Here is an 11,484-nt window from a genome sequence, read left to right as displayed (position 1 = left end):
CTGGTTTAAAGCAGTATTGTGTAGCTGCTTGCACTTAACTAGCTGCTATCCCTAGATCTTTCATACTGGTTTGAAGTAGTTAACTGGCTACTAGCCCTAGATCTTCCACACTGGTTTAAAACAGTATTTTGTAGCTGCTGACATTTTAACTAGCTGCCATCCCTAGATTCCCCACACTGGTTTGAAGTAGTTAACTAGCTACTTTCTCTAGATCTTCCACACTGGTTTGAAGCACCAGGACCTAGTTACTTATAAAAACACACACAATACATATGTATATGCCTTTTTTTTAATGTTGTAATAAAACTGAGTTTTATATATATCCAGTGTGTCTGTTGTTGTACCTCAAGGGTCAGTAGCATAATTCCTGCTCCCGTTACACAAGCAGAGTAGCAACACAGGCAGAACAGGGTTTATCCCACAACCAACAAATACAAGTACAAAGTGCATGCAGGTTAGGCCAGAAAGACGGCGACACAGCACTGCATAGCCCAAGCATGCATTGGAACAAACAAAACAAAAGTCCTAGCACCAGCCAGAGCCAGTGGCTAGAAAGATCAGTCTAAACAAATATCCTAATAATTGGACATGACATTACTAAAGTAATAATGACAAGACAAACACTAAAAGGAGACAAAGCAGCAGTCTCTTAGGACGTGGGAACAGCCGATGAGTGTAGCCAGCATATAGGCCAATCTGTAAAGCACAACAAAAGCTAAAATTACGATTAGCAGCTTGTTCTAAAAATAGACTGCACAGCGTTGCTTTAACATACATACCTCAAAGCTGGCGACCCTATGCTCCACTTACAGGTACGAGGAGGAGACACAACGCACTCACCACTCTACTGCTGATAGCAAACTAAAGCAGACAACAACGTTAGATATGTGACGAAGCAGAGAGGCCGTAATAGTATGTTGAGCATGATCGCCTACCTGACACCAACAAGTTTCTCGCGTTGCGGTCCACTGGACATAATGCATGCGAGTTTCCAAAGCAAATACCAACCGCACTGTTGAGCCAGCGGTTTCACCTACACGCACACCAAGCTACCGGTATCCCACGTCACTAACCAGGAAGTCCTTTCACTGACTGAACGACGTAGGCCTACCTGTCAGTCGAAAGCCACTTCCTTAAATACCAATCCAGGGCACGCCCCCTAATCAATAACCTGTCAGTCAAGATGACTCAAGGGGAAACCCATTTCACCACACTAAGGTAACAGACTAGCTCAAAATTTCGAAATTGACCAGTGCATGAAAAAACAATGTTTTCCCCTGCCGTGTCTCGCCTTAACATTCATGCAAAGGAACACATCTCCTGCAGTACAGTGTCCCTGTCACTGCAATAGGACATTGGGATTGATATTTGTTTGGTGGCTTTTGGGGAAGAGTGCCACCTACTGGCCAGCCACCAACACCACTTCCAGCAGGAACCTATACTCTTCCAAGGAGGTTTCTTATCCAAGTAGTAACTAAGCCTGCTTAGCTTCAGTAATTCAGCAAAGTCAGGGTATCTGCTGGCTAAAACAAAAGGTGAAAAACATCTATAATTCTAACTGTCTCACTGAATTGCATTATGCACACTCAATTCTCACTGGTATCTGCTAGACAACAAGTACCAAAACATGATTAGTTCATAGATTTCACATGTAAAATACGTTGTATACAACCCCATCCCCATCTTGCCTGTTCATAATTCTGAGAAATTCTTGAATTGTGTGCATGTGTGTGTGTGTGTGTGTGTCTATTAAGCTCATTAGCCTACTTTCAATAGGTCTACTGTACAACCTGAGAGTAAACAATCAGTTTACTTTTTTTAGTTCAGGTTACATTTGTTTAGTTAAATCCAGTTTTCTACCCCTATTTCCATAATAGGCTTTATAGTGTTCTTCTAGTCTGGGCTTTGATGAAACGATACATTCGCTGCGAGGCCAAACCCAAGAGCAGAGACGAACTGATCTCTGCAATAGAGTCATTTTGGAGGTACAAACTCTCTCTGCTGCTGCTTCCATTTTACAATGACTTGACATTTTTTTTTAATTGAATTTTTGCGACGTTCTCCTAATGTGCCTTTTGCACGAAAAAAGAATGTTATCAGCAGAATACTTTCACGCTTCAATCAAGAATCGAACTTTGGTCGCCTGCGTCGTACTCGCCTGTTCTGCAACTAGGCTACTGAAAGGGGTATAAAAGTGACAGTGAGATAGCAGCCCTCTTTTCCATGCGCTGTAGCAAAAATAAAAAAATATTCTCTTCTCTTCTCCCCTAATCTCCACTTAGTTTACATTGAATTGAATTGCCTGAGTCTAACTATTTCTAATGGTGTAACAGCAATCGGTAAACGAAAAACTTAGTAGTTGAAGCCCTCTTTAAACTGTGTAGCCTTTTTTTTATTTATTTGATTGTTTCTGTTTGTTCTCGAAGATGATAGCGGGTGGTCTTGCAATAATGCAAGTGAAAACTGATTTAGACATTTTGGCGGCTCATTCTGCTAAATCAGTTTCCATGGCATTTTGGAGAGATGTGCTAAAATCTGTTTAGGCAGTCCCATACAGTATATGCACTGCAAAAACCGCTTATCTAACAAAATCTAAAAGTGTTATTAATCTTAAATCAAGATAAAAAAAAACTAGTTGGTATTGTTTTCAGTATAAAGAGACTTACCTAGCGCTTTCTTGTGAAATCATTTGACTTCATTTCAAAAAATATTTGACTTATTTTAAGACATCTCATCTTGAAAACAAGCAAATTTGTCTGCCAGTGCGTTAAGCAAATTTGTCCTAAAAACAAGCAAATTTGTCTGCCAGTGCGTTGAGCAAATTTGTCTTGATAAGACTCCTTAAAATAAGTTAAAGTGAAGGGTTCAGATGCAAAAGCCTCTAAATGCCACCTATGTCAAAAATGAGATAAAGATGGTGAGGGGATGCTCTCCACACATAGTATACGCTAATCAAATAATTTAACTTCTAAACCCACTAAATACCACTCTCTTCCTGGTCTGAAATATCGATTTATAGGCAAAAACCTATAGGAGCCTGAATTTAAATGCTCATTTAAAAGAAAAGTGGTCAGACGGATTTAGAGGGTTTTGCATCTGAACTCTTCAAATCTTCTTAAATTAAGTTAAATTGATCTTTTGAGAGGGCGCTAGGTACGTCTTTTTATACTAAAAACAATACCAAATAGATTTTTTAATCTTAATATAAGATCAATAACACTTGGTTAGAATTAATTTTTTGCAGTGTGGTAACGAGTTGTGTGTGCCTGGAAAGACGATAGAAGATATGCTTTCTGAATAGCACAAATGTTCTTCCCAATCGTTTCCATAAAATAGGCAAAGACAGAAAAAAAGTCAAAGACAGAAAACTAAGTCTTATAATGACATAATGGTATAGTCTTTTTTCCATTTAGGATGCGCAGGTGAGGAAGGCTTTCATGGTGGACCATGCACTTTTTCTTGTGTCAGGAACTCTGCACATACAGTAGGCTTAGTCCATAGTCCATAGCCCAGCTCCAGCGAAGATGGCTCCGGTCATCCCATCTTACCCTCCCCCCACTTCCTCTAGCCTACCATTCAGGCTATGAAGACCTGCAAGTTAAAAGCTGAGCTGCTGGGAAAAAGAAGGGGGCAGGACTCGCCTTTAGTTTGGCAATTTAGGCTACAGAAGGCTATAGGACTACTTAAGTAAGTGATCTATAGAAAGCCTATAATATAACAGAAAATAATAATAGAAAATGCTGCTTGGCCATGTCTGGTCCTTTCACTCTCGTTCGCTAACATAAGCAACATATTGTAACTTTAACCAATGGTTTAAGCTCACATTTAAACCATAGGCTACACAAATGGCCGTCTATGACCTACGTCTCCAATGGATAACATGGCAAAATTCTCTGAAGCACTTTACTGACTTTATATTTCTCTGTTATATTATAGGCTATCTCTATCATAGTAATATAGTTTATAGTTGTAGTGGGCATGAATAAAAAAGGCAAAAAACGATTGGCAATTGGATTGGATTGACAATTCCTTCGCTGTTTGTGCCAGATTTGTGCTCACATTTTTCTGTACGGAGCTCCAGGATTGGCCACTCTTTCACTGTTCTCTCATTTGTGCTCGCATGCATTTTTCCGTCACTTGGCTGCAAGCCTCCCTCCCCACCCCTTTATTTCAGAAGCAGTGCAGCTTTCTGAAGCAGTGCTTTCTGAAGCTAATGTAACAACAAATACCACCAATATTGTTGTGTGGCAATAAAGGTATCAAGGGTTTGCGCAGGTAGCCTACATATATAAATAAATTAAGGACATAAAATCCTTAACGTGAAAAAGCTTAACGTAGCTTAATGTCCCAAAACGGCAACTAGTTGTTTTATGCGCTCATTATAAAGAAAGTTTAACGTGTCCTCAAAACAGCTATCAATTAATCACCAAACGTCTTATAAACTAGATGTACCGCAGAGCGGTACAAAATATAACCGCTGCCCAGTTCGGCACATTTTTTCCACAAAAATAAGTCACGCTTGTCAAATTGTGTTCATTTCCTACTTTGTTCCTGCTTAGCTTCAGTAATTCAGCAAAGTCAGGGTATCTGCTGGTCTGGCTGCTGGCTAAAAACAAAAGGTGAAAGGCATATATGATTCTAACTTTCTCACTGAATTGCATTATGCACACTCAATTCTCACTGGTATCTGCTAGACAACAAGTACCAAAACATGATTAGTTAGATTTCACATGTAAAATACATTTTATACAACCCCACCCCCATCTTGCCTGTTCATAATTCTGAGATATTGTTGAATTGTGTGCATGTGTGCGTGTACGTGTTTGTGTGTGTGTGTGCGTGCGTGCATGTGCTCGTGGGTGTGCCTGTATGAGGGGCCGTCTAGGCCTTAATTCATACTTGGTCTTACACACACTATCATAATCTTGCACATACACCACTATACTCATGCACACTCACTATTATAGTCATTTTACATGTATGTATGAGAGGGTATAGTCGTGTATGTGAGAGAGTATAGTAGTGTATGTGAAGGAGTATAGTAGTAAATGTGAGAGTGTATAGTAGTGTACATGTATGTGAGAGAGTAAAGAGTATAGTAGTGTATGTGAGAGAGTATAGTCGTATATGTGAGAGACTATAGTAGTGTGTGTGAGAGAGTTTGGTAGTGTATGCACAGTAAAATTGACAGTGTTATTAAGTGTTAATTTTTCAGAGACATATTTTTCAGTGTTCAATAGTGTTAATTAGTGTAACTTCGGGAGTTGTTTGAACAAACATGTACACCCACGGTGTAATTAAAACTCACAACCTAGTGTTTTAAGTGGGTGTGAATGTACGAACTCTGGGGTGGAGTCATTTACACTTCCGGTCCTTCAGTTGAGATTTTTGAAAAGAAGATGGACGCCATTGAAGTACAGCGTGGGATCGTAAAAGGTAAATTCATTTGTTCCCTCTACTTCTGTAAGCTAGCATGAAAACTACGACAAATACACAATTAAGTAATGTCACATCACAGGTATATGTTTTCCAACGTGTTTTACCTACTATGAAATATTGGTGACGTTAGCTTGGTCGCTAGCTAGTAGCAAGGTCGCTAGCACTAGCTAGCTCAGAAAATTATTGGTAAAACATCCAGCAAGCTAACATAACTTCGGTGGGTTATAACCTTATCAAATTGAAATGGTTAAGTTTATGTTAATTTGTAATACTTAAACTGTAAACTGACATTAATATAATATTGGAGTCGACAACGTCTTAAAGTCCTTTCTGAAATTCGAAAAGGCAGTTGGAATTTGAATACCCACTGAGGGAATAGCTCTAACATGCTAACGTAGCCTAGCATTCTAGCTGATTAACATTAGTAACAGCCAGAACTCCACTGTTCATAGCGATCTAACATTAGTGTGCTGCCAAATGCTCACCTGGCACAAATGGATCTGTTGACTGACTAATTATAACAGTCTGTCGACTCATTGACGTTTGGTTGAACTGAACACTATTGCTTGGTTATAAAAAATTGCTGCTAGCTAACATTAGCTGAGACCACGAGGGCATTCGTTTAACTGTTAGGCATTTGTAGCAAACAGAGGTGTAAGGTAACCGTTAGCCTGGTTGGTTTGGTGCAGTCTCCATTCTCTGTATGGCACTGGTATTAGTTTCTGTTAGAGTCTGTTGGCTTTATTTGGGTTAGATCAATTTCTTTGTTTCCTAACTTATAAAGGGTGCAGGTAAGCCAAAGAGTATAGAAGTTAGCTAGCTGATACTAATTTTAGATATTTGTAGAAATTGTGGTTCAATAGCTTGCAAGCACGTGCATAAGGATATTCAGTCCATCAGGCATAACGTTACAGCTGAGCAGAGTAAGAAATGTTTATTCTCTGAAATTACGAGCAGTTTTTTATGGATATGGTAAAATGTAGACGAGTTTACTGCCTAATGAAATTATTTAAGTTATTACCAGTCATGTTGCTTAAAAAGTAGGGATTATATGAACATATTTTAAGACAAAACACTTGCAGTTGAAACATTTGGTAACCTGTGGTAAATAATGTCAAAATAAAGTTTAGAAGTCCTTTGCTGGTTAGTTGATATACTGCTGATAGTCAAATCATTGTTGTTCTTGTATTGATGCAATCATTTTCTTTGTTTTAACAGGGTCAGCAAAATGCTCATCAATGTCCAGTACCATGGAGAAAAAAGTACCTCAAACTGCAGCCTGGTTTTTCTTTTCAAAGTTTCGAGAAGGTGAGGTTTTATGTGAGTTTAGCCAAAGTCCTTTTAGGCGAGTCCCTCCACTCGGCAGCCATATTGCAACACTTTTTTTTTTTTTTTTTTCTAGCTTGTTTAGACTATGAATCAGCCTGACCTTAGGCATGTTTCTTAATGATTTCACACGCACTTTGTATCCTGACTGGAGTTAATGCAGATCCTTATGATCCTTTTTAAGAAATACATTTGAAATCAATCAAAGTTCACAATCCCTGTGCACAGCCCTTTTGCAGGTGCTGATGGTGTGCAGTAAATTGATGTATTTTAATCCAGGTATTAGGTAGTAGAATTGCTGTGTAAAAACAATATTGAACTGGTGATTGTGGGGTTGATAAATGCTATAAGGCAGAACCTTAGCTGTAGGGATATCTATTACCAACTACACAGTGGCTCCATTTTCAAAAAACTCCTGAAGACCCAGCTCTTTAGAGAACATCTCCTCTCATAGCACTACTTACAACAAGTCTTGCTGATCCTAGTACTTACCACCTGTCTTGAACTGACACTCAACTGTTTAAAAACAGCACTCACTGATGCACTTATTCTTACTGTACTCTACTGTTTTTAAATTGTCCTAAAATTGTTGAGAGAATTGCTTTAAAACTTAAACTGCTACCATGTTAGTCGCTTTGGTTAAAAATGTGTTAGCCAAATGTAATGCAATGTAATATCACTTAAGCATATTTTAGTGGCAAGAAGCGTTAAGTCTATATTTTATCCATAATCCATGTTTAATCACTCTTCCATTTTATAGCTTGTAATGTTGTCTGAATATATCTAATATAATTTTCCTATTGTTTTTAGAAGGATACCAGTACGAAGTCAAGGAAAAAGATATGCACTCATTGTGACTGTTTCCTAATCTCAGGGATCCTTACTCCACCAATGGCTATGTAAGATTTTACTCATTTCCATTTAAGGTTATATATAATAATAATGTTCAACTATTGATCTGGATAATCATAGTTCTTGCCCACATTATTTTGCAGGAACATTTCTACGATGCTGGAAGAGGGACGGGCTATCTGGCATGGCGCCTAAAGCAACGAGTGTCGCAGCGTTTGGTCAAGAACAGCTCGGGAGCCTTGGAATACATGAGCTTTTTAAGGAGGTAGACTTTCTAATGAGGAGACACAGCACTCAAAAAATCCTCCATAGAAATGCATGGGGTTAGTTTGTAACGTATGGTGTTGTCTACATATATCACACCCCCCTCCGTGGCAAAACGTGGACATGTAAATACATTGAGCCAATCATGTGGTGTGTTGTGAAGACATTGATTGTGCCAATCATGTGTTGTGATCTTGCCGCTGGAGCAAGATTGGTGTTGTGAAGCCTGCCGAAAGGGCCCAAAATGCGTTGCAATATGGCTGCTGAGTGGAGGGACTTGCCTAAAAGGACTTTGGGTATACCCATATGTAACATCACTTCATGGTGCATTATCTGTCTTGCTTATGGAAAATTGGCCCATTATTGCACACAAGTTTGTGAACTTGTAAAAAACTCTTGATTATATTGTTTTATTTCTTGTTTATGAAATGTTTACTCAGTGTTGCAGAGCATTTTCATGCATATGTGGTTATGGATTGTGAGGAACATTGTTTTATTGTTAAAGTCAAAGATTTGTATGAGTATAAGGCCTTTGCTCAACAAAATGCTTATGGACCAAACTTTGACATATATATTGTACCTTTGCTCATTGATTTGAGCCATATCATGGCAAATGTTAATAAAAAAAGAAAAGTAATTAATTTGCTGTGGTTTGTTTAATATGTTTATTTTGATAACTATATGGCTCTAGAAACTAATTAATTACTCCAATAGAGTTAATTATGAATCACTGATGGAGTTAATGATACACTCCAATAGAGTTAATTTTAACTCTGATAGAGTTAATTATGAAACACTAGGCTAGTGTTAATACGGCAACACTATGGCAAGTGTTATTATGACCCGCCACAAGAGCTTAAGGGCGGTCATATAGGGTTTAGTCAGATTTTTTTTTTTTTTTTTTTTTTTTTTTTTTTTTTTTTTTTTTTTCTTTTTCGCATGTCCAAATTTCCGTCAATGATTCCTGGGACACTGAAAGACCGGGGTAGACAAAACTTGGTGGGCATGTAACCCCATATGGATAGCATGGAACCATCGTTTTTTCGTTTTGATCTGTAGCCCCCATCGCTGGACTGCACCCCCGAAAGGAGGGTAGGGCAGACACAGTTTTCTGTGAATATCTCGAGAACCGTAAGGTTTAGGAGGACCATTATTTTTTGTATGTTGATCTCAAGGGGCCATGTCAACGCATTCCATAACCACTCATTTCATGTATAGCGCCACCTAGTTAAACACAAAAAAAAGTAAAAAAATGAGGTGGTGTAATTGAAGGTATCTGTGACCTAACATAGTCAAAACTGCACGAAATTGGAAGTGTAGGATCATTATGACACCCTCTGTATGCACGCCAAGTTTTGTGGAATTCCGTTCATGGGGGGCCACACAATAAATTAATTTATGTTACTATACACCAACTGGCCTGTAGGTGGCCGGAGACAGTTTTCTGTGAATATCTCGAGAACCGTAGGGCCTAGGAGGTCCACCTTTTTTGTATGTTGGTCTTAAGGGGCATGTCAACCCATCCCATTACCACTTATTTCATGTATAGCGCCACCTAGTTAAAAAATTAAAAAGCATAAAATTAGGTGTTTTCATCTCAATATCTCTGGCTGACAAGGTCAAAACTGCACAAAATTAAAAGTGTAGGATCATTATGACACCCTCTGAATGCATGCCAAGTTTTGTGTACTTTCGTTCATGGGGGCCTTACAATAAAATAATTTATGTGTACATTTAGTGACGATACACCAACAAGGATTCCCTGACACTGAAAGACCGGGTACACAAAACTTGGTGAGCATGTACCCCCATATGGATAGCATGGAACCGCCATTTTCGTTTTCATCTGCAGCCCCCGCTGGACTGGACCCCCCCCAGGAGGGTAGGGCAGACACAGTTCTCTGTGAATCTTTTATGGTATGTTGGTCTCAAGGGCCCACATAAACCTGGCTCATAATCACTCATTTGTGATTTGCCCCCGTAAAAAAAAAATGAAAATCAGTAGGATTAAAAAAGAAAGCCAAAATAAATATTCATCATCATCATCATGGCTGCATTTTCAGTATTGGCGAGAAGTAGTCGTTTGTCCACTAGATGGCGCATCGTTGCAGTGAGACGTAATTTTGTTGGAAGTTAAAAGGGGTTGGAAAAAACAATGGACGCTTCATACAAGGACTGTAATTTACCGCAGCGAACATCTAATAAGGATAGGACGATGTTCACATGAAGTGTAATTCCCATTTCTTCTTGAAGCCGAAATAAATCTGAGGATGTTTATCGGACATGCTTGGTTTTTACTGCAGGTACGTTAATCTTGTAATATCAATAAGGACCTAGGTAATGTTACCGTTAGCGTTGGTTGAGTGATGGAGGCATTTGATTTATTGCATTTGTAGAAAACTATAAATGCGGTTATACCAAGCAAATGTATAGCAGCACTGTTTGTATCTTTCGACTGTCATTTATTGCACGTGCTACAAAATCATTCTGTGCAATGGAAGATTTACCAACGTTACACCGGTCTGATGCAGTTTTGCCTATACATGCGTGAGACTGAGACGCCTGTTTATTTTGTTTTAAGTGCGTGCAGGGTGTGAGAGGGGAATCGATGTGCTTTGATTACAGCTTGGTAGTTGTAGTCTGTGAAATTAAAAAGCACGTGTGTGTGTGAAGTATCCAAACAATGACACCTTCATTTCATTATGGCTGTTTTAGCAAAACACCTTAAGCTACTGTGTAGTAGGTCCCATTTAGAAGTGGCTACTTCATTTGCGCTTTCATTGACTCATGGAGCTGCGTGAATGTTATTACAACTTTTCGCCACGATATGACAGTTTAAGTCCGCTTGATACTGTAAGGCGTAAGCCATTGGTTTCCAAAGGAGATTTTATTTGTGTCGCCAGCATAGCCTATTGACAATTTATGTTGTCAATAGGCCTACCTTATAATCCTACCTGTAGCTTAGGAAGCTAACAACTTTCTATTAGGATCTAGTTTGTTAGTTACCGCTTTTGTCATAACTCCCTGATGCATTTTGCATTTAGAATAGCCAGAGCGTGTATATCTCAATCGAAAATTAAACAATATCGGGTGCCTATGGACTAGGCTGGGTGAACCCAGCCTGATCTGCCCGCTATTTATTTTTGATTTCTTAAAAGATTGAGCTTGGTCTGATGAAAGCCAGACTAGCCATGGACCTCAGTTAAACAATGCAAGGGAACATGAATCAGCCTATATTTGCACTAACAATAACGGACAAAAGCTCTTCAACGCTGGCCCTGTTAAAATGTGTATGAACAGTCTAGCGGCGCATTTCATCAAGGCCCATTTGGACATGTCAGTTATTTGCACCACTGGTTAGATGTAAAACAGCACTTCGCTTCAGACTAGGCTACTGTTACTTAATTTGTGCATTAACAATAACGCTTTCAGACTACTGTTACTTAATTTGTGCATTGACAATAAAGTATTACATGAACTAAAGATGACTAAAATCTTATGTAGAAGAAGAAACATTCACAAAAAATCCATCCATCCAAAAATGACCTTTGTTTTTGATAGCTGTTGAAAACGGCATGGAACTGACAGAGATGTTTTTGTTTA

At 38.8% G+C, this 11,484-nt stretch overlaps 2 long non-coding RNA genes across 2 annotated transcripts; one reads left to right on the top strand and one right to left on the bottom strand.

The window, feature by feature from the left end:
• Nucleotides 1–14: 14 nt before the first annotated feature.
• LOC125306611 lies at nt 15–1,283 on the bottom strand. The gene is made up of 3 exons (XR_007195579.1): nt 936–1,283; nt 780–861; nt 15–715 (listed from the first exon to the last, which is right to left on the bottom strand). It is a non-coding gene; the product is annotated as an uncharacterized LOC125306611 (long non-coding RNA).
• Nucleotides 1,284–5,334: 4,051 nt separating this feature from the next.
• Nucleotides 5,335–8,075, top strand: LOC125306325. Its single transcript, XR_007195541.1, has 4 exons — nt 5,335–5,436; nt 6,658–6,747; nt 7,576–7,664; nt 7,761–8,075. It is a non-coding gene; the product is annotated as an uncharacterized LOC125306325 (long non-coding RNA).
• The last annotated feature ends 3,409 nt before the right edge of the window (nt 8,076–11,484 follow it).

The sequence above is a fragment of the Alosa alosa genome, chromosome 13 (assembly GCF_017589495.1).
Source record: "Alosa alosa isolate M-15738 ecotype Scorff River chromosome 13, AALO_Geno_1.1, whole genome shotgun sequence".
In the NCBI taxonomy this organism is placed as follows: Eukaryota; Metazoa; Chordata; class Actinopteri; order Clupeiformes; family Clupeidae; genus Alosa; species Alosa alosa.
The sequence above is the reverse complement of the archived record's forward strand: the minus strand, read 5'-3'. Positions and strand labels throughout refer to the sequence as shown.